General features: G+C 38.0%; 1 protein-coding gene across 1 annotated transcript in view; it reads right to left on the reverse strand.

Moving 5' to 3' along the window:
• PDZRN4 (PDZ domain containing ring finger 4) overlaps positions 1–24,286 on the reverse strand; it is a 436,221-nt gene that overhangs the window by 121,239 nt on the left and 290,696 nt on the right. The gene's annotated exons all lie outside the window — the stretch shown is intronic.

The following is a 24,286-nucleotide window of genomic DNA, read 5'->3' on the forward strand; positions in this document are numbered from 1 at the left end:
GAGGATAAATTAAGAGTTTGGGATTAAAATATATATGCTACTATGTATAAAATAAATAACCAACAAAGACCTTCTGTACAGCAGAGGAAGCTATATTCGATATCTTGTAATAACCTGTAATAGAAGAGAATGTAAATATATATATATATGTATAACTGAATCACCTGAGTCACTTTGCTGTATACCTGTAGCTAACACAGCATTGTAATTCAACTATATTTCAATAAAAAATTTTTTAAAAGGGAGACAATGAGCTTAGAATACTTCTCTTAAAACATTTTCAAAGAGAGTTAATTACTTTTTAATATTCCTGAGGAGATATGTCTTACAAGGATATCTATCCATGAAAGTATAACTACATCCTTGTTGTAGCTGATCAACAAAGAGCACTACATGATATGAAATATCTTAAAGAAAGTTTAATAAGTTTCACAGAATAACAGTTATTAAATATGTGGGCATTTTATTACTTGAACTGACATATTGATGATATCACCTGTCATCTATCAATTATATTAACATTTATTAGAAATACAATTAACTATGTTCAAGGATCTCAAGTATTAAAATGTATTCTTAAGAAAAAACAAATAGACCTCCATAAAGAAATTTTTATAAAAGCAGAACATTCTATGTTAAATGAAGTATTTTCTTGGCATATTTTATCAATGACTTATAATCATCACTCTCTAACAACCATAATATTATTATGACTGATACAGAATATCATAAGGGCTAAATCAATTTCAACCTGCATTCTTTAATCCATACAACTATCTCTGATTTCTGTATAAAAGTCATCAAACCATAATCATCAACATCACCAAAACCTATTTAAATTCATCAAATGTTTATTAAATACCTACTATCTACAGGGCAATGATTCAAAAGCAAACCAATAAGTCCTCCTTTTTACCAAAGTAAAGAATGAATTCTGTTTGTAAAGCTAAATTTAGCTACCCTAGTATATTTACAGATACACATCAAAACTAATTTACTCTAGAAACTATTTCACATTTCTTCTTGACATCACCTGTTAGATATGACGGTAAATAGATGAATCGAATAAAACAATGAGCATTTTTAAATAGCTTCAGTAAGAGTGAGATGAAAAAGAGCATGAAATTGGATTACATTACTGTTATCCTTGGTAATTTTTCATATTTTAATAATATTTAAGTTGTTTAATACGGGCTGCCATGGAGTATACTTTGTCACTAAGAAAGTTTCTCTGTCACTGTAGCTCTGTATGTGTGACCATTTGGGGGAGCAGAGGGGTCATTTTAAGTCACTGCTAAGTCGTTTCAGTCGTGTCTGACTCTGTGAGACCCCATAGACGGCAGCCCACCAGGCTCCCCTGTCCCTGGGACTCTCCAGGCAAGAACACTGCAGTGGGTTGCCATTTCCTTCTCCAATGCATGAAAGTGAAAAGTGAAAGTGAAGTCGCTCAGTCGCGTCCGACTCTTTGAGATCCCATGGACCATAGCCTACCAGGCTCCTCCATCCATGGGATTTGCCAGGCAAGAGTACTGGAGTGGGGTGCCATTACCTTCTCCATAAAGTCACTACTGTCACTGAAAACAATATTCAGAGCATATGATTAACTCAATCAGGAATGTTGTTAAGAAGGTAATTTGCATGTTGTTGGAGCTAGATGAGTTAATGTGTGTGCACATATTCTTGTTTGTGCATTTTCCTCCATCTTCCCAGCTTCTAGCTGAGGTGGCTGGTTATCTACCATAAAGTCATGCTGCTCCAGTGTGGGATTGTGGTTGAGGGTGCTGCTGAGCCAAGTGCTGAATTTCCTCACTCTCCCCTGCTGGTGTTCCGGTGTGGCCATAAGGCTTGTTCTTGCCACAGAGTAACAGCAGAAGTGATCTGTATCATTTCTGGTCAGGACTTTTAAGAAGCAGGGAAGGGGTTTTCTACTCTGTTCCTTTTCCCTTTCTGCTGGCTGGGAGTGGAGGATTCTGAAACCACAGGCGATAACAGAGACATGGAATGGAAGGAGCCTGAGTCCCTGAATTCCATGGAGGAAGGTCCTGATAATATGAGAGAGTAACCAATCCCAAGTTAATTTTCCTTCTCTCCTGCAGAGGGACCTTATCACAATAATTTTGACCTTTCTTATCACCATTATCACAAATATATTAAGCATGAGGGTGATTTATTTATGTCACTTGATGAAATGTTGTTGATAGAGATCTCAACTATAGCCAAAATCTAAAAACAATTTGGAAATTTCCTGGCAAATTCATCTAAATAAAACTCAGTAAAGACCCAGAAGTAAGTCTATAAAGGCCTTTGAGGACTTAAATAAATATCAAAATCTCTTAGTAACAAATGATAAGGCTTAAAACAAGGGGGAATCTATAAAATCTAATTCTGAGTCTAGTCTTATTTTAACAACTCCTTAATAGTTTAGTAAGTTTTTTTTTTAATCTGATTTTTCAGCTTGTGGCACACAACAATTAGCAGACACCCCAGTATCAGCAAGAAATGAATCTGAGTTGATTAATGTACAAGGAAAAAAAAAAACCAAAAAACTCCAACTCAGGCAGAAAATTTTCAAAAACTATGACAGAGTCTACTTAATAAAGGGAACACAATGATACAAATCACTATGTTTAACTTATCTGTTTATTTTCACTTAGAGCCAGGTTAGAATTTAGAAAATAATTATGCTCATACAGAGTAAGATGAACAAGCAACAAGGTAAGTTGATACTCTTTGATTTTATACATTTGGTTAATATTAAATTATCTAAGTATTTAATTATAATATTTGTTTTATAATTTACCAACTGTTTTTAGCATACTACTACTACTACTAAGTCGCTTCAGTCGTGTCCGACTCTGTGTGACCCATAGACGGCAGCCCACCAGGCTCCCGCATCCCTGGGATTCTCCAGGCAAGAACACTGGAGTGGGTTGCCATTTCCTTCTCCAATGCATGAGAGTGAAAAGTGAAAGTGAAGTCACTCAGTCGTGTCCGACTCCCAGCGACCCCATGGACTGCAGCCTACCAGGCTCCTTTGTCCATAGGATTTGCCAGGCAAGAGTACTGGAGTGGGGTGCCATCGCCTTCTCCAGGTTTTTAGCATAACTTTCTTCAAAGACATTAATCTTTAGCTGGCTTTTCAGGCAAAACAACTTTACTTAAAGTCAGTTTTCTAAACAAAGCCTCAAATTCTAAAGAGAAATGCTTCTTCACCTAGTATCCTTTTGCTGTAACATTTGGGAAACTAGTACCACAAAGTAACTGAAGAAAGGATGGCTATGCCTAGGGGGAAATCTGGATGATTTGAGTTAACAAATCTTGAAGGCAAAAACCAAAAGTTAGCAAAAAGAGGTTTATTATGTTGTTTATGATAGAATTGATTCTGATTATTTCTCATTAGCCACTGTCGATGAGTGGAAGAGATGATGGAATATGTTCAGTTTGTATACTATGCATTTGTGAAAAGGTTACATTCTAATAAATGTATGTTACATTTGTGTGTAGGGGGAATACCTTAAAAGTTGAAAATTTAATCATAGTGCCTACAACTCAAAAGGAAGCAGCAGGAAAAGAATTTAATTCAGAAAGTATGGCTATTATTTAAGAATATATATTTGCAGTGGGTAAATGGGAGTGAGCAAAAAAGATACATTTTCAGTAAAAGAAATGAACACTTTAGTCTTTTTGGTGATTTCCCTTTTAAAGTTCAGTCAAGAATGTCTGTCTTTAATGTTAAATTAGTTCACTTTTAACTGTTCTGGGCTTCATGTACAGAGGGCAACAGTTCGGAGTCTTTTAAAGAGAAGATATTCCCTCTTTTCCTATGGGTGAGAGTTTCCTTACGCCCACATATGTTCATGAACAATTTTTCTGAATATTTTCTATGATTTAATCATTCTATCCAAAGGATAGATAATTAAGTTGGGAGGTATTTATAAATATTCTTGGATTCATTTTTATTTATCACATTTCTAGAAATGAGCTACAATTTCCATGAAATTGTACCTTCCTTCTGTGTACTCTCATGGTGTTTTGCTGGAACTTTGATTATAGCATCCTTCACATTAGGTTGCAAAAATGTATACGCCATTTCTTCCTCCATTAAATGAAAACACTACTTCTATTTTTCTATCAATGAAATGCAATGCCTGGCACTTAGATATTTAATATATGTTTGTTGAGTGAGTGTTAGAATATCAAAGGTTATAGAAGCTATTGTTACTTAAGCAATTTAAAGGGGCAAAGAAACATTCAGTGAAAATAGCAACTAATTTACTGACAAAAAAGAGGAACATATGATGAATTAGGAGTGGTTCATAGAATAAGTGACTTCTCATTTTATATTACTTTGATTTGGCCAGCAAGTGCTGAGTCTGTGGGGCGTTCTGCATTGTGAGTTGGAAGTCATCAGTTATCACCAGGCAGTAAATCCAATCAATGGATGAAGATATGGCTGATAAATGCTCTGGGTCACAGTCTTATATTTCTGGTGTATGGTAACCTAAGCGTGGGTACATTCAGCCTGGAAATCTCTGCTATGTTCTAGGCAAACAACTATATCACCTCAAAGTGACGAATATATCCAATTACTTCTCTTGTAAAGTTTACAATCCAGAAAGCCCCTCATGTTCTACCTCATATACTCAACACCTCCTGTTTTGTTGTCCTATTGAATAGACTAAGCATGCTACTGCTGCTAAGTCACTTTAGTTGTGTCTGACTCTGTGTGACCCCATAGACGGCAGCCCACCAGCCTCCCCCGTCCCTGGATTTTCCAGGCAAGAACACTGGAGTGGGTTGCCATTTCCTTCTCCAATGCATGAAAGTGAAAAGTGAAAGTGAAGTCCCTTAGTCATGTAGAACTCTTAGCGACCCCATGGACTGCAGCCTACCAGGCTCCCCCATCCATGGGATTTTCCAGGCAAGAGTACTGGAGTGGGGGTGCCATTGCCTTCTCCAAGACTAAGCATAAAGTGAGTTAAAATAGCATTTTTGTAGCAATGAGGCAGACTACACTGTGAATCACTCCTTAACACCATTATATAAAGGACACATGAGATATTAATTTCAACTATGACAGTTTTTGAAAGTGTATTTTTATTACAAATATATTCCATTCAAACCAAAAAAACCTCATTAGATTTGAGGTCAATAACATTAAAAAAAATTTGTTGGGTCAACATTTCTGCACAGTAATAAAGCAAAGAATGAGGACTTCCCACTCACCGAACTCTCATTCTGGCTACTACTGCCCTTATATGTCACTGAAGGACAAAAATAATACTTGTGGTTAGGTATGACACTCTCCCATCAGGAGCAAAGCTATTTTGTGCTGTAATGCAAATGACTGCATTCATCAAAGGAGCTTTGTTAGTTATTCATTGTGTTCCTTATCATTCCTTTCCCAAACCCCAGTGATGCTGTGGCAAGCTCAGAGGTGCGTCAAAAGCAGCATCCGCCACTGTCAAAGGTATCCTTATCAGGCGAGGCAGGGTGCTCGGGGAATGACCTGCCAAGTCACTGCAGCCTCCTGTCTTCAGATGCCTTTGTGCATAGCGGGATTCTTGGTCCTTATTCTATGATCTGTTTTTCTTAGCATGGTTCATGGTGCGACCCCTACAAACACATCTGGAGAAACACACTGGAAATAGAAAAGATTTGTGAAAACCCCAGGCTCTTATTCTTTTTTTCTTCTTTTTGGATGAAATGGACTACTCTGTCCAGCCTTCCCACATGGATAAGCTTAGTTGCTTTCTCTCACTCTCTTTTATTTTTTAAACACAAGCAATAGTTTAAAGATGCCGTAAGACTCAGAGAAGCCGTAAGACTCAGGAGTGGAGAGAAGGAAAGCCCAGAGGGATATTGACAAGTTGAGGAAGGGTCATCTATGTCTCCGACAGAGGCAGGCACAGGGGGCTCTTTCTCATTACATCTAACACAGCTTAACTGAGTTCAACACGGCCGCCTCTATTCTCTGGGGGAAGGTTTTCTTTTTGGACGGGCACTAGAGATTAATCCGCCTGTAATTTCTCCTGCTTTTCTAACTGTCAGGGGATTTGTGTTGGAGATAATGGTCGTATTAATGCCTAACCTAGGTGTAGAAATTGCCTTAATATAACAGGGATCATGAGGAGCACACCAATAATTGCCCCTGAGTGATAGCCCTTAAAGTAAATGGCAATATAGGAGGGCCCACATCCAGCGGTCTTTAATGAAGTTTGGGGCTTTTCTGATGAGATTCTCTACACAATAGGCAGAGAATCAAGGATGCCTCATGAGTTTTAACCTCTAGCCTGGATTTAATATGGCCTTATTAAAGATCCTGGCCAGGGCATTCTGGCATGAAATGTAATAAAACAAGACACAAAATGTGCTGTAATTAAAGTAGTTTGGCTAGTATTATCAGATACTTAATAATTAAGGATTTTATCAGACAGTTGTGCTGAACAATGAAACAAACAACACGCTGATAATGAACTGATAAGGACATTGAAACCAGGGCTATTTTTTTTTTTTAAAGAACACTAAAACAGCTGTGCATGTGTTTTGTGAAAACACTGTGGCATTATAACTTAGGCTGCATTTAAGTATCACTGGTGAGATTCTATAAATTAACAGTTTGCAAGAAATTGAAATCATCTTAAACACATATTTCTCACATCCTTCTCTTCTTCATCCTCTATTCTGCAATGAGCTGGAGGCAGGGAGAGAGATCAGTTAGTGCTACAATTGTCTGGATGTAAAGCACCACTATGGGAGCAGGCTAAAGAAAGGATAGGGACTGGGTGAAGGAGAAACAGCCGCCAAAACACAAAACGAGTCTCTAAATGATGTTATTATCATATTAATCTAAGAGTAAGCAAATGGGAGTATTTGCAATCTTCTTCAACACAGAAGCTTTCCATTTCTGTTTGTTAATGTAATATCTCTTCATAGCTTCTCTTTGGCCAACTAATTGTTCATAAACATGCACACTTAAGATTTTTGGTTTAGAAAAAAGTTAGAAAGAAAGAGAAAGAACTTTAGTTCTTTTAGGTGTAGGGAGATAGAAGCGGAATCTCAGTGGTTGGTCATTGATGCACTTGGATGTCATAACTTAACTTTCTCTCTCTCTCCTATATTGATCCACTATATGGTTCGCTTCTCACCCAAAAACACAGAAGCAAACCATGTAGGTAGATGTTTATAGGTCACTTTCAAGCCTTTAAAGAAAAGGAAGGATTAATTTGGGGGCATGACAGTTATCCATTCACACTTGCTCACTATCTTAGTGGACAAGAGGTAAAAGAAATGCCATCATTTTCATTCACCCATGTAACAATGAAATTCAACGCATGTGGTTCTACATAAGCTATAGTTATCACATAACATTTTCATTATCACATGCTGTCCTTACTTTTTCCAAGACTGATGAGTGAATTCACCAGATGAGTTAGAGAGAAAAATATGGAAGTTAGTATTTGGTTGTTCTAATTTAGAAATTATCATTTGTAAACTCTACAGCAAAATATGTTTTTAATTCAGGAGAGAAAAAGTAACAAAACATACCTAAAAAGTCTTAGTGAAAAAATCCCCTTGAAAGTTGTAATTTCTGAGTGCATCTTAATTGTGTTTATGATTTGCCAAGCACTCTGATCCCAGACCTGGACTGGAGCCTCCCCAGACACCGCTGGCTGAATGAGTGACTCCACCGAGTGACAGCATAACCGGAACGGTGAGTGGGCGCAGGGGACCGTTCTGTCTGCTTCCCTTGCGCTCTGTTTTATAGAATTGACCCATATATGAAAGCCAAACTCTATTCTTTCTGGAAGCCAGTGCAGTGGAAGCCCAGAACTGGGCTTATTCTCTCTTGGCCTTCAACTGAACCTCTGAAGAGAGTCAGCTGCATTGAATGAGGTTTGCTCCTGTGTTCATTCACGACGATGCTGACTCGACTATATTAAGTGAAGTGGCGGGTGTTATGGAGTGTGGAGGACAAAGCAGCCACTTCTGGAAGTAACTGAATTCTACTTCCATAATGTCCCTGGAGATGCAAAACCGACCTTCACAATAGATTCACTATAAAAGCTCTGAGAGCCTGGGTTGTCTCTGCACTTTCTCCGGGTTAGCTGAGCTCCCAGAATCTGCCTTATGTCTGGCCAGGTTGGAGCTTTGCAAATGGCTAACGTGTATCTTACTGACACAAGATCTTTAAGTACTGGAGGAAAAGTATATGGCCCTCCACCTTATCAGAGATGTGTCTAAGTTCAGAAGCTTTCTGATGATCAATTCCATAGGAATAGGAAACAAAATTTTACTTTAATGTCAAATGGGTGTGACTTAGCTACAGTTTCTGTTAAAACTTAAATATATCACAGTGCACCCTACTAGCTGATTTATCAAGGGAGTCACATGTTGGATATAAATGTAGTAATGACCACATAATATTCTAATTCTATTGTTCTTTACGTCTTTTGAATGTACTGTGCCTTCCAAGGTACTGTGGGTTCTCATTTGTTTATTTAAAGATTATATGTGGTTTATATCCACAATGAATAAGACATTGTAGTAGGTACTTTGGAAGGAGCAAAGAATCCATGACAGGGCCCTTCTTTCAAGGGAATATAAGGATGAGTCCCCCAAATCTGAGTAACTCCAATACAGGTCAGAATGGAAAGAGCATTATTATTAACCATGAAAAGTATAGTTGAGGAGCTCAAGGAAGACTTCAGAGCTGGGGAGGAAACCCTAAGGTAGAAGAATTCACCTAGCAGAGAATGTGGAATGGGAAAGGTGCAAAATAAATTCATAAGTCAGCCAGCTACAGTTTGGCACTGTATATTAGGGACAACTGGGAAATATTGCTTAAGAGAAGAGTGGGTTTGATCATAGCACTAAAATCTTAAAATACTTGCTGATCATACCTGGTTTTATAATTTTATAGACAAGTGGGAGAAGCTACTAAAGATCTTTTGAGCAAGGAAATTATATAGTAAGACGTTCCTTAAGCATTTGTATTTGGCAATGGGGTGACAAAGAAATCACCAACTACACCTTCAATGCTAGAAGTGAACTCAGGAGACATGACCCCATCTTGACTGCAAGGAAACTGGAAGGTGTCCAGCCCAGGATCTGGAAGTGGACAGACACCGAAGTACCTCCATACCTAGCCAACTGCTCTTGCTAATATCACTGTTGAATTACTGTAATTCTTGTGCTTTCCTATTTTGTAAGGCCATTTTCTAAAAGAAAAGTTGACAGAATTACTGACACATAATTGTGTTCATCACTCTATTGAAAAGAATTCCCTGAAAAATTTGCTTATTTTTACTTGATTAAGCAAAGTTTGCCAATCAATACCTGTGTCCTTTTCTCACAGCTGGCCTGGAATTGAGGCAGGGGTATGTATATCCTTAAATATAGTCCAGGAATCTTCTGAAGGAATAAGTGACAACTTTTTTTTTTTTTTTACCTGAATAGCTTCATTTGTTTTACTCAGGTAGAAAGATTAGCAGCATCTTGTGACTAATGATCAATGACTTCTAAACCATGTCAATACCTTTTTAGTGTTAAAGCATAATGAAAACTTAATGAAGTCTTCCTGGTACATTAACTTTCTATGAGAAAATATACATAGGAAATGCATGCTCAGCAGTCAAGAAACTCTATGTGAGTTTTACAGGTATTCTTGACTTAACAATTTCATTCCACAAACACTGAGTAACTATTTTGTTAAAAGTTCTGTAGTAAGCAATTCTGTGAGATACAAAAAGGATATATGAGTTGGATAGTTTTCTCAAGGACCTTTCAAAACAGAAGTTAAACTCGGTTTTAACTCTAAACAGATTTGAAAATCCAGTAGAAGGCTGCCTACTGGCTGACAGAAAAGACTGACGTTGTATGGTCATATAAGACTAAACATAACCAGAGCCATTATCCAGATCTAACCCTTGGGAGCACAGCGTGAGGTTAACATCGAATGTGAACGTGAATGACATTTTAACAAATATCTACGATGTGCAAAGGGCTGGTGGCTCAGTGGTAAAGAATCCGCCTGACAATGCAGGAGACGTGAGTTTGGTCCCTGAGTCAGGAAGATCCTCTGGAGAAGGAAATGGCAACCTACTCCAGTATTATAGCCTGGGAAATCCCATGGACAGAGGAGTATGATAGGCTATAGTCCATGGAGTTGCAAAAGATTTGACATGACTGAGTGACTAACCAACAACAATCTTTTCACACCAGCTGCTCACAACCTCACTATGTGCAAAGCACTTTTCTGTGGGATTTGGAGTCAGGTACCAGAATGAAGCAAATATGAAAAAGGTTTTGCTCTGGAGAACAACGACAGGAATTTAAAAAATTCACTTAAAATACAAAGCACCTGATAAAAGTTTCCTAAGAAAGGCTCAGGTAGTATTATGGATTTTTGGAGGAGAATCCATTGATTCTATGTAGTGTTCTGAGAAGATATCGAAAAGCAAGTGGCATTTAAATTGAGTCTTGAGTGTGAGATAGGATTTTTAAAGCTAAGGAAGTAAGGGAAGGACATTTCAGTCTCATTCCCCAATTCATTTATCTGGGTAGAATCTAGCTAATATGTGTCTATGTTAGATGTTCTGAGAGGCAGATATCATCTGGGATAACACGTGAAGGCATGGTTGTCAGGAGCCTCCTCTCTTCTCTCTTTAGGGAGGTTTGCCCATGCAACTTAGTGGTTGCTTTTGCTGTTGCTTTTGTGTTGGCATTAGTTTGGTTGACAACTGTCTCCCTGAAGCCCTTGTTGAAATTGGGGTCTCTTCAATGCTAGGGCCCAAGAACGATGCCCCTTTACTACAGAAGAAACTCTGCAGAACATAATCCAGGGTAACGCAGGCGCTACCCAGCTGTCCTGCGGAAAGCACGTGAGTTAAACAGCCTAGAGACCCCTGTAGGTGAAGGAATCACATGGAACAAACTGAACTCTCAAGATCTACTTTGTTATTCCTCAGTCCAGCAGCAAGAAGGTAGTGTCTTCTCATGACAGATAGACATATCTCCATGATTCCACTCATCTAGGGTTATGTGTGCGTTTTGCAGCAAGATGGAACTCGACTCTTCTCACTCAAAAAGGCAGAGCAGAATGCAAAGGAATAACACTGCCGTTATAGGATAATACTTCTTTCCCTCCTTCCCTTTTTCTCCATCCACTCATCCACCCTCCTACATACCCACACATACACAAACACAAATATGGTTAGTGAACATTAAGTACCTTTATGCAATTATTAGTAACATGCTACTTGGAAAATACTACACAATTTCTAAGATATATTGGATATTTCAAAAATGTATTCAAGTAGGCTCTAACAGGGCTTCCCAGGTGGCACAGTGGGTAAAGAATCTGCCTACCAATGCAGGAGATGTGGGTTTGATCCCTGGGTCAGGAAGAATCTCCTGGAGTAGGAAATGGAAACCCATTCCAATATTCCTTCCTGGAAAATCCCATAGACAGAGGAGCCTGGTGGGCTACAGTCCACGGGATCACAAAGAGTCGGATATGACTGAGCATGCATACACAGAGGCTCTAAGAAGATTCATGCAGACAACTTGCTTAAATTTTTTCTCAATTAAAATCCAAGTGAATTCATCTGTAAACAGTTCACTTTCTCTAGACTTGCCTTGTTCAAACTGAACAAGAAAAATGTTTTCACTTATGAAATGCCTGTCCATTAAACTTCATTTTCAGTGTGTTAAAATTTAGGTATTAGAAAGTTTGAAGCCAGTTAAGTATGTTTATTTTCATTCACTGAAAAATTAAATTCTTGAAAGGGTGCATAGTTAATGTGCAACATTATAAAAAGTAATGTGTGTATATTTTAACCTATTCGTAATACCTATCTAAATATTTGAAAAGGAGAATACTTATTCAATTTGGGAATAAACTCTTTGTCAATGAGGCAACCAATATATAAACAAAAATGCAGCAGTAAAAACATGTGTTTTGTAGGATATCCTGACAGAAAATGTATAAATAGGGAAACTACCACTTATTTACGAGAGCCTAATGAAGCAGAACTATCTGGCGCACACTATCTGTCAGGTTGGGAATGCTGGCAAGCTCTCAGTTTCAAGCAGAATAGCACTGTTCAAGTCTCATCTCTTGGAACAAAGCTCCTTTTTCCCTCTTCAGTCAAAACAGTAAACCTGTAATTGTTCAAGAAGTTTTCATTTTTCTTAAGCTAATGTTAATTTAATGGGCATTCTTTTTCTACACCCCAACTGTAGGTAACTAGGGCGCTGTGCTATCTTCAGAATCAATCTGTACCATGCATTGTGGCTTGTGAAGTGCATTTAATTGATGTTTATTGCAAGGGAAAGTGATTTATAATGTCTAATAAGCATTCACAATTTAGAGCCTTGTTGTTCATAAGAGCTTCCTGAAATAACAGAATCTCTGGGTGCATCAGTCTGTTCATAAAGGCTGTTAAACACATTGCATCTCTTTAGCCAGGGAACCTGATTCAGCTACAGACAGGATGTGGGATCCAGCACCAGCTATTTGCTTCTTTATTTAAGTCTGGTAAGGGCTAATTGAAAGGTTTCAATGTGTAGGAAAGATTAAATATGGCCCAGATTTTAGACAAAGGCATGCTTCCAATTTCTGAATGTTCATTTCTATTTCTGCAGGCTGCATTACTGTGTTGGCCAAAAGAGGCATATGGAGTTTCAACGACTCTCTAAGCTGCACATTTTTAACTTGCCTATGAAAAGACATTTTAAAATTTGTTACATTAGCCTGAATCATATGCCAGGTGTCAAGACTCTCCTCTAGTAATTTCTCAGGTTGTTTTGAAAGGTTAACATGAAAAATCAGAACAAAAAAGCTCCAGGATATACTAAAGAGAAAAAAAGTAATAAATACAAACATATCACTCATTTAGACTTAGACTGTGCTGACATGATTTGGGGCAATCAGATATATAACATATTCAAGTCAGTGAGTAAAGCTACAATATTTGTCTGAATTTTTGACACATACTATTCTATGGGCTCATTGAATGCAGGTCCCATGCCCAGTGCTCACTTATTCCTAAAGACCTGTTCTGCCTTCTGTATTTCTTCTCAGGCCCACTGCCCTCTTACCAGTTCCTCCAAAGTGAAACATCAGAAACGTCTCTGCCTCCTTTTTCTCTCTAACCTCCTCCACCAGACTCAGTAACCAAATCATGATGCTCTGGCCTGGCTGCTTCTTGCAGCCACTCTTCGCAAGCCAGCCCCTCCTCTGGGTTCTCTGGATATTTCTGTTAACCTCTGGTCTTCCTCATTTGCTTTCCTCACCATTCCTACCTGTAGTAGCCTTGGGGGCACCCTGGGGCTCACAGTGCTCAGTTCATCCTCCTCAGTTTCTCAGACTCAGCCAGGCAACTCTGTTTTATATATTGAAGCTCCTTATTTCATTTGGAAAACAGACAAACCAAAAGATTTGATTCCTAAAGTCAAAATGAAAATGACGCTCATCTTGCAAATAGTAACTTCCACTCATTTTAGCAAGCATAGATCTATCTTTCTCAAAACAAACAACATTGTTTGAAGCTTTCTAACTGCATGTAAAAGAAAACTCACTCTTCTCAGCTTAGTACTCAATATCCCAACATCTACCCCTGCCTTTTTGGGGCACTTGCTCTTCTTTCCCAAAGACCCAGTGTTCCGCACCAGCATAGCCTAGATTCCCCAAATCCTGATCCCTCACTCTCTTTGTCCTTACAGCCAGAACGCTGACCTCCATCTGTTTGATGTTCCAGGAACAGCTTGAATCATATGTTTTCATAAGGTTTCTGTGTATGGCTCCCTTAGTTACAATTCTCCTTTTCCTGGTCGTCAGTTGCATTTTGTGTCACCACGATGACATCCTAAGGATGGGATGTTCCTGGAGGGCTCAGTTCTTATCTTCTTCGCCACTGCAGCCGCCTCTGTGCTAGCAGCCATGCATCAAGAATGCACTTCAAGTCTGTATTGTGTCTCATCAGATGGCCAGTGTTAACCACTAGGTTAATTTACTACTCATATTACCAAAAAGTCACTAATGCACTTGATTATTTCTAAGAGCTAAATTTTAAAGACATAGATTAAATTATCTTAATTTAATTGAAAACAAATGTCATGTTTCTGACATTGGCACAATGAAAGTAACCATGGATGGAAAAAGTCTTGGTTCTCTAGAAATTGTAGTCATAATCATATGATTAAAATGGGGACAGTATGCCGCCATTTTATTTTACTACAGCTAAAAAGAGGCAGGGGTGAGGGGGCCAGTAAGAGACCATTCTTGGCTTCACGACTTGAACATTTCTCTCCTATAAAGCTTGAGGGAATTTAAATGTTCTTTTTAGTATTCCATAGAAAGCTTGAAGAAAATAATCTTTAAGATCCAAGTACCTTTTCCTGTATGGAAGTTAAGTCTGTGCATTTTATTGCACTTCTATTCCACTTCAAAAGGCTTCAGTAGCAAAACACATTGAGAAAAATTTAACCAGTATTTTATAGACGGGCTACATTTTCTGAAAACCATACTTTCAACTATACAACTTGAACCTAATTATAATAAAGGGTGCAGTATAATTCAATTATGTGGTGTTTATATCATATTCAAATTAATCAATTTCCGCACTTCTTGGAGAGTCTATCTTTTGCCTAGCAGAGGCTTAGGTGCCACGGGAACAATAAAGTACTAAAACATAGAGGAAAACAACATTTTCACATGTGAATAATTAGACATGGATCCATAAGGATTATGAGACAATATATAGTACAATCAGATGCCAAAAGGCTTAGCAGATAAAGGCTCATCTACATTCAAAGAGGACAACGACTCCTCCAGGCTGATCTCAGGAGTGAGCATCATTGACAGCCACACAATGGATGAATGTTTGGCTCTGCCTTCTCCTTTGGCTGCACATTCAGCTAGTATCAAGAAGTAATAATTCTTAATTCATTCTTTAAAATGCCTCTCTGTAAAGCAACTACGTGCGCGCACGCGTGTGTGTGTGTGTGTGTGTGTGTGTGCTCAGTCACTCAGTTGTGTCCAATTATTTTGCAACCCCATAGACTGTGACCTGTCAGGTTTCTCTGTCCATGAGATTTCCAGGCAAGAATACTGGAGTGTGTTGCCGTTTCCTATTCTGAGGGATTTTCCCAACCCAGAGATCAAACCCATGTCTCTTGTCTCCTGCATTGGCAGGAGGATTTTTTACCACTGTGCTACCTGGGAAATCCTATATAAAGTAATTATACTCCAATAAAAATTAAAAAATTTTAAAAAGTCTCTCACTCTTCCATTTTTATTTGGTTCCCACTCTCCCACTGAATGAACCTCTTATCTCACTTCCTATCTATCTTCTCATATTTACCTGCTCCCCTCCTGCTCAATGATCCCTGGATCACCTGCTCATTGCCTAGTTAATCCAGAGCAAAATGACAGTCACAATATTCAAAAGACCCCTAGCACCCTCAGCAATGCACCGTCATTCATTCATTCTCTCATTTATTTCATTAATCAACACATTTTTTTTTAACGGTTATTATGTGCCAGGCACTATTCTAGGTGCTGAAAGAAAGTATTAGTTGCTCAGTTGTGCCCAACTCTTTGCGATTCCATGGCCGGTAGCCTGCCAGGCTCCTCTGTCCATGGGATTCTCCAGGCAAGAACAGTGGAGTGCGTTGCCATTTCCTTCTCCAGGGGATCTTCCAGACTCAGGGATCAAATGCAGGTCTCCTGCATTGCAGATGGATTCTTGACCCTCTGAGCTACCAGGGAAGCCCCATGTAGGTGCTGAAGATATTATTTTTATTAAAACATTTATTTTATTAATATAGAAAAACCCCAGATATTAGATCTCTTACTGGGAGTATAATTTTGATTTATTCTTTCACATTTCTTTATCTCAGCAGGTTTCCTTACTTACAGAATGGGGAAATAACCCTGCCTGCTCTACTTGGATCCCAGAATTACTTGGGAAACTTAAATATAAGACAGGGCATTGAGAATGTTTTGTAATTCTAAAATAATAAACCTCACTAATCCCATTAATTTCCTTATACACTTTGGAGTTATTCTGGAAAGAAATAGAGTCAACTAACATGGGCAGATAGAAACTGGTTCCAGCTGAGGTGACTGTGGAAGGCCTTCAGGATCCAGTGCCCTCTGAGCCGTGTGTAACTGGTGTAACAGGACCGTGTCCTGCGGAGAGTGGGGAATCTGACACTCAAGACGTCTGAGCAAAGGATCCTGAAGGACAACGAATGGGCACCAGGTGGACGATGACTTGAAGCACGGAGACTAGGATCAAGGGGATAGACTAGGAGTGGAGAGAAGTGAGGGCTTAATAAGTCCAGAAGGTAAAGGAAATGAGGAGTAACGGTAACAAGGACGGTAGAGGAAGATCAAGGAATTTGGCAATTTGAATATGCTGTCTGTGAGAACAGGATGAGGGACACAGCTGGGTCGACAATGACTTACAGCTTAATGAATGAATGGCTTCTGATATGCTCACCAGGGAAAAATAATACGTACTCAAAGGAGATGGGTTTGCTACTAAGAGACAAGTCCTATTACACATTGGAGTAAACATTGAGAATAAAACAATTCTTACATAATAGGAAATATTATACAGTCAAAATGAATTGATGAGAGCCGTGAAGAAACACTTCACAAGAATTTCTCAGATCAATGTACATGACAGATAGGCAGAATCCTACAACTGGGGGAGATTGCGAAAGGAGGTTCAATGTACTGCATCCCTAATTATACTATTATTTATTTTGTCATTTTATTATTTTATTTTTGTTGTTACAGTTGGAAAGGAATTCTTTTTCTAGAATGCCCCAATACATGGCAATTTTTTTAGGTCTAGAAATGCAGCTCGTTTGCATTCAGATCAAAATGAATTTATTCTTCACTCCTACTGCTAATGTACAGTGACCCAGATTTCAGGCTTTTAAGATCTGTAAGTTATGAAATGTCAAGACCGTTCGTTTTTTCTGCGAAATTTTACTACAAAGAATCTGTGACGGGTTTCTTTCAGTGTTTCAATTTCTAAGACACCTTTCTGTAGGTTATTCCATAGGATTCATATATTACATGCTTGTTTTCAGAGCTTATATTTTATTTCAGTTTTTAAAGAAGCATTACATATTTTAACAAAATACCTCCCATAAGAAACCGACAGAGAGATTTTTTTAAAAAATGCTAGGATAGAATAAAAATTGAACTGAACTTTAAAGTTATAAAACCTTAAAATCTATTGCACTGGATATGCTTCCTTAAGGATTTTTAGACCTGCACTATCCAGTGCAGTAGTCACTAACCACATGTGGCTACTGAAATTTAAATTAACTAAAATTAATAAAACTGGAGATTTATTTCCTCTGTTATATTAGCTGCATTTTAATCAACTGATACCCACCTGTAGTTAGCAGCTACATACTACCCAACAACAAAATACAGAATATGTCCATCAGCACTGAAATTTCTATCAGACAAGGCTAATTGAGATCATTTTTTACATAAATGAAAGGATCTGACTTTAGTTTGATTAGTCCCATTTGACCCAAAGTTGGTCCAAGTATTTGTACAGCATGTGATCAACAGCTTTGCTAAAAATGTAAACCAGGTAGGTAGGCCACATGCAGTTTAACAGCTGTTCACAGGTATACTTCTATGAACAAATTTCAGAAAAGCTCCCACCATCCCTGTTGCCAAAGTCGATATGGGAGAATGTTTTTTATTTTCCTGACTTTCCTTGGACCATATTATCCACAGTACTTAAATATATCGAGGGGGATACCTTGATCCCTGGACAGGGAGGTTCTCTTAAGGGAAATCCATAATAATTTATTTGATCATATTATTATTTTGTTAAATTTATTTCATTTTAATTTTATTTTTAAATTTGAACTTCTTCTGTCACTTAAGAAATATGTTCACACTGTTTCCTCCAAGACAAACATGGGAACATGAGGAGAAATGAGGTGTAGAGGCCAAAGTCTGGTAACTTCTGGTGGGCAGGTTTCCCTCGCCTCAACACATTAGATGTTGTAATTAAACAAATGTTTTGCAAGAACTGCAGAATACCTTGCTGCTCTGAAATTTGTTGAGAACAAAGATAACATTCAATATATCCAAAAAAAAGCCTAGGAAGATTGGGTCTTCCAAAATTACTGTGGTTTTGGCTTAAGTTTACAGTAACGGTAAATTCAACTATTGGCTATCAGAGAATGTAAAATGAACCATTATAATAGCTTATCCGAGGGGTGGGGTGGGGATGGATCTCACATGGAAGGCATCTGATCTAATTGATTTTACTACTGTGAAGCCACCAAAATGCCTCCTGACTATAAACAATGTAATAGCTATTAATTCAACTTACAAATATCAAATATTTCAGAGGGATGCTGAATTTTAAAGCATGCTAAGAATGTGCTTTCATAAATAGGAGACTCTGTTTAGTAAACCTAACTAATTAAAGCACTTAATAAATGGAGGAAACCTACAACTTTAAATCTCTTGTTGGTCCTAGAGAATTCTCATTTGTTCTTTCAGAGACGTAATCAATTGAAGGGCACATTTTTCTTCTCTTTGTTCTTTCCCATCAATTTTAATGGGTACAGAACATCAGTCACACAAAATGTAATGGGACAAGAAGATGGATGAGTACATTTGAAGCCACTAGTCACAGGACAGAAAACATTCTGATGAGGTGACTGTGGCAGCCCAGAGTTCAACAATATGGGCTGGGCAATATTTAGTAAGTGAAACTACATCACTCCATGATCTGGTATTAGCACTCAGCAAAATCAATCTCCAAACACAGTTTATCACATTTCTACAGGTCAGACTTTCAAAGTCACATTTTCAAAATATGACTTTGAAATATACATTTTCAATGACACTCTTAATTCCAGAAAATGATTTAATCTAACAACAAAGTGGATAAAGAGGAGAAGGACACTCTAACCTTAAGCAACCTGACCTTGTCTTCTAAGTGATTAAAATTCCTTTGGAAGGGGGATTTTATTATAGGCTAGAAATGATGTCCATATATTACAAGATGAATTGGTATATGCAGTGGATGCTTGCTGAGCACTGAGATTCTGCCTTCAGGACCAAGGCACTCACTTGCCCAGCCCCAGGGGCCAGTGGGTGCTACTGCCTCACAGCTTTGTCCTGCTCCAGGCACTGAGCTCAGCCAAAGGGAATTAGTGACCTGGTGCAAAGCAAGCCTGCTTACTAGGAGCCGCCAACCTCCAAAGAGGAGATGATGCAGGAGGGCAGAGCCAGGTTACTCTGCCTCACTTGAGAACAATTCTGAAGGGTCGTCCCAGCTTCACAGCGACCTCCTTCATTATCTGAGCTCTCTGTCGGGACTGCGCTACAATCTTCTTTTCCTGTTGCCTGGTCCTACTGCCTTCACTCCCACACAAGCACTGTCCCTGGGAAAGCTCTGAAGCATCTCATGTACAAACCTTTGCCTCAGAGCCTGTTTCCCAGGCCACGTAACTTGACAGCAAATATAACCAAAGAGGTATTTTTCTTTGTAGCAAATTAAGATAATTTAAATACTGGGCTGAATGAAATAACCACAGGTGTTCATCTTCACAATTGGTGAGTGCCGTAATTGTTACTTTGCTAGGATTTATACATACCAAAAGATGTTTTTTTATATAACTTAAAAATGTTAAAGCATATGACATTTAATGATTTTAAGTGCAGCTTGATTCTAGCATCCTTCTGTATCTTTAAGTAACCCAGTAACTAATTAAAGTGTATTAAAATACACTCAGGGGCTGAGGTACCATTTGCTAGTCCTGACAGCTTCCTTTCTGAGGGATTTAGGCATATATATGTGACCACCCATTGGTTCCCACTTGTGGATACTATGATGTTATTAATAAAATGTATGTAGATATTTCTCTAAGGTCCTGTTAGACATTTGTCTCTTAAGTGCTATCTAAAAGCAACACTTTATAACAAGGTATCTAATATTCAAACTAAATCCATTTGAAAAATATCAACAGAAGATTCTACATCTCAAATTAATAAATGTTTTTCCCCTCTCTCAGGATTTTTTGTGATCTATGAAACATAGATAATACTGACTGAAAAGCTGTGACTACTTCAAAACCATCAAAGCAAACTTCAAAGTGAGAGGCCAGTTTTAAAATGATTTTCTGTTTGCTGTGGAAGGTGAGAACCAGGTATTTATGGCGAGGGGAAGAAGAGAGGAGCTCTAGGGAGCAATCATTAGGGCACTAACAGTGTTACTGGGTAGCTCAATGATGCCAGTGGTCAGTTCAGCAGTCACAGATGAGGTGTCAATTACTCAGCCAGAAAATGATAATCCATCAAGGAGATCATCTCATAATATGATCGCTGGGGAGGCTATTTATGTATAGCATTTGCTTTAAACACTTTTATCACTGTTGTTTTTAATCAGTTATGAAACCACAATTTCACTTTCCTGAGATCTAAGACTTAGCTACTTTGCTTTCAAGAGACTGAAATGACAGTATGAAAAATTTGTAATGCCATTTCTTTCTAAATTAATATTTAACTTGGTTTTAACAACTTTTTAGAATACTTGATATCTGGATCCCACACATCTGAAAAAGAACTTGCAGTCATAGGCTCCACTGAAATATATCTGAGAATAATCTACTGTGGAGATGAGCATCATAGAAATGAATTTGTGATGTTTATGCATCTGCTAAGGTACTGGTTTTTACCGGTGATGTTTTATTTCAGAAGGTGAAAATGGAAAAGACTAAATTCAGGCATCTAACCTATGTCAGTTCAGGAAGAGATACTCTCTAACACTTTTTAGTTTAAATTTCACATCTAGTGAAATATGACTATATTGACTAGAATGTTATAACTGACTCATTCTGTCAATTCTACCAACTACATTAAATATATGGTGCAATTCCAAAAAACTTAAAAATTTTTACTTCAATTTTTGAAAATTCTTGACTTTGACAGTGATTTACCATTCTTATATTTAGTTCTTAAAATGGTCACCATAAACAAGACAGTTAAAATCTCTTTCTTTACCCCCGCCCCTTCAGATTATGCATCTCTGTCACAGTTCAGAACTAATTTTGTGACAAAAGAAAATTAATTTTGATTAAAAGCTACAATTTTTTCAAATTCAGAGTCTTAACTTCTATCCTGTATGAGTAGTCTGTCTCAAGTTATCTGTGGGTCAGTGAGTTAGTTTCTTGCAAAACTTCACTGATACTAGGTAAATGAAGGGGGTTATTTTTACTCCCATTATGTTCCTCATTGCTCAAAGAATATCCTCACTTTCATAAGTAGTCATGTATAATAAGGGGCTTCCCTGGTGGCTCAGTGGTAAAGAATCTGCCTGCCAATGCAGGAGGCACAAGAGATGTGGGCTCAATCCCTGGGTCAGGAAGACTCTCTGCAGAAGGAAATGGCAAGCCACTCTAGTATTCTTGCCTGGGAAATCCCATGGATAGAGGAGCCTGGTGGACTATAGTTTATGAGGTTGCAAAGAGTCAGACATGACTTAGTGACTAAACAACAACAACAAAATAAGTAGGGTTTATATACATATGGTTTGGATATATTGAAACAAATCTAATTTTAGAATATTATTGAATTGGACTAGGTTTCATTTAGAGCTTAAATCTTTAAAATTTGTTTTCATGTTTTATGGAGGTCTACTCTTTGCTTTATGTGACCTTAATGGGATAGTTGCACTTGGGCAAATTCTCTTACTGGTGCTAGAGACAACTATGAAACCAAAGACTACATCATCAGAAAAAATTCAGGCATTTTCCAATGTATTTTATAATTACCACTTTGAATCCTTTTATAGTTAGGCGAGACATATAGAAAATGAATACTGTAATAACTTAGCCACAGTTTACTATTTCAATGATGGATATAAATCATGTAAAATAAAAAGATGTATTAAGCCATTTTACACAAAATAGCATGGAAGGCAGCAGATGAAGAAATATGACAGTTACTAAATCAATAATCAATCTAATCACACACAAAACACTATTTTGCTTTATACAATGTATATGATATACATATATTTTAGACACTTTATTTTTTATCTATAATACAGTAAATCTTCATCACTATAACATCTCATGATACCTTGTTCCTCTCTCTCTCTCATGGAACTAATATTGTACCTTGCATTATAGTAGGCTCCTCTGTCCATGGAATTCTCCAGTCCAGAATACTGGAGTGGGTAGTCATTCCCTTCTTCAGGGGATCTTCCTTACCTAGGGATTGAACCCAGGCCTGCCACATTGCAGGTGAATTCTTTGCCATCTAAACCACCAGGGAAGCCCAGTTATTGGTGAACAAGTGTGTATTCCTGGAGACTGCAGGACACTAAACACATTGTGGGCAGGGATCCCACCTTATTCTGCTTTTATATCGCCTTTAACATATTGCCTTGCACACAGAATTCATTTAGACTTTTGCCATTTATCCTTTACTCAGTAAATATGTATGTGAGTACTGAGTTAGATTGAAAATGGCATTTTTGCCCTACAGAGATTCAGAGATTAGTGAAAATCATAAACAAGTAAACTGAGAAATGATACCATTTGGTATATGTCATGACAAAGGTAAGCACTGGGTACTTTGGAAGGAGAAAAGAGGGGCCTTCTTAAGTTCAGGGACTCCAGGGAGATTTCCTAGAAGAGGTGATACCTAACCCAGGCTCTGAGGAAGCCTACAACTTAGTGAGCTGGAGGACAATGGGGAAACTACCCAGGAAGAACAACAGCAAGGTATATTGGCCAGTTTGACAGTTGAGGAATAAGTTATGTCATTATCCATTATGACTGGCAATTTTGAGAAAAGGGCCGGATATGCTGATTCCACCTTGTTAATAAATTCCTTAGCTTGGGAAGAGGTCAGGGAATAGGGTGCAGTACAGAGTGAAAGAAGGGCTGATAGCGTTTATTGTTTGTTTTGTTTTTTAGAAAAGCAATGACCACTTTCACTCAGTTTTAAGATGTGAGTTTTCCCCAATATCTTCTTGTTTCTGAAATGAGGATTTAGCTTGCAATCAATATGTATATTAAAGGTGGTAGCTTGTCAACCCTGCATGACCCCAGTTTTCTTTAAATTTGTTAATGAGCCTTGAGAGTAACAATATTACAAAACAGATATCTTCAAAATCAAGAAAATACACAATTTTGTAGTTTCTTAAATCATCTTATTTTGAAAGAGACCTCAGTGAATTCTGGAGACAATAGTAAAATCAGGTTTCTTTTGTGAATGTATTTGTAGCTATGTCCCCACTCCTATTCTGTGACTTGATTTGTATTAAATACCTTCTGAGCCAGGCAATGTGTGATATGGTAGAAATGCAGAGATGAAGAAAAACTAAACACAAATACAGAACCATCTTTCAAATTTTGGAAGAATTTTGAGAAGAGCAATCTACCCTGTCTTGGGTTCAGAGAAGACTTCCCAAATGGTAAGCCTGGAATTGAGTAACAAGGGATTAGAATTTTTATGTGTACAGGGTATAAAAAACACACTAGGCAAAAAGGGACATTTCATTGAAAGCAAACAGACGAGAAAAGTCATGTTGCATTCAAATAGGAAATTATAGTTTGGTTCAGTGAAAATTTGGGCTGTTGGGAATGTATGAAGAAAGATAGGAGATTGTGAAGGATTATTCATGCTAGGCACAGATTTATGGGAAAATTCAGGGAAGGCTTTCAAGCCCTAAAAAGCAGAGTGTCAAATCACTTTCCCATGCTGGTGGGCTTCATAGTTGAGACATTTTGATTTAAGCTGTTAAAACATATGGGGAGAGTGGTAATACAGAGGACCTGCTTCTTTTCCTTATACTGAAAAGGGCATCTCTGTAGAACCTTCTGAAGAGAAATATAAATAGCATCTATTATCTCCCTTTCTTCTTCCTTTCCTCCCCCCTGCCATTTCTTCTTTCTTTTTTTATCAGACATTTGTTGAGGACCTGCTATGTACCAGGAGCTCAGTATGAACTGATCATTTCAGTGGATAAGGGCTTCCCTTGTGGCTCAGCTGGTAAAGAATCCTCCTGCAATGTGGGAGACCTGGGTTCAATCCCTGGGTTGGGAAGATCCCCTTGAGAAGGGAAAGGCTACCCACTCCAGTATTTTGGCCTGACTTTCACTTTCACTTTTCAGTGGATAAATATGGAAAGCTCAAAGGGTAAAGGATATTTGATATTTATAATAAAATGAACATGGACTTTGGTATTAGGCAAATCCTGGTTTGAATTTC

Source organism: Capra hircus, chromosome 5 (genome assembly GCF_001704415.2).
Source record: "Capra hircus breed San Clemente chromosome 5, ASM170441v1, whole genome shotgun sequence".
Classification (NCBI taxonomy): Eukaryota; Metazoa; Chordata; class Mammalia; order Artiodactyla; family Bovidae; genus Capra; species Capra hircus.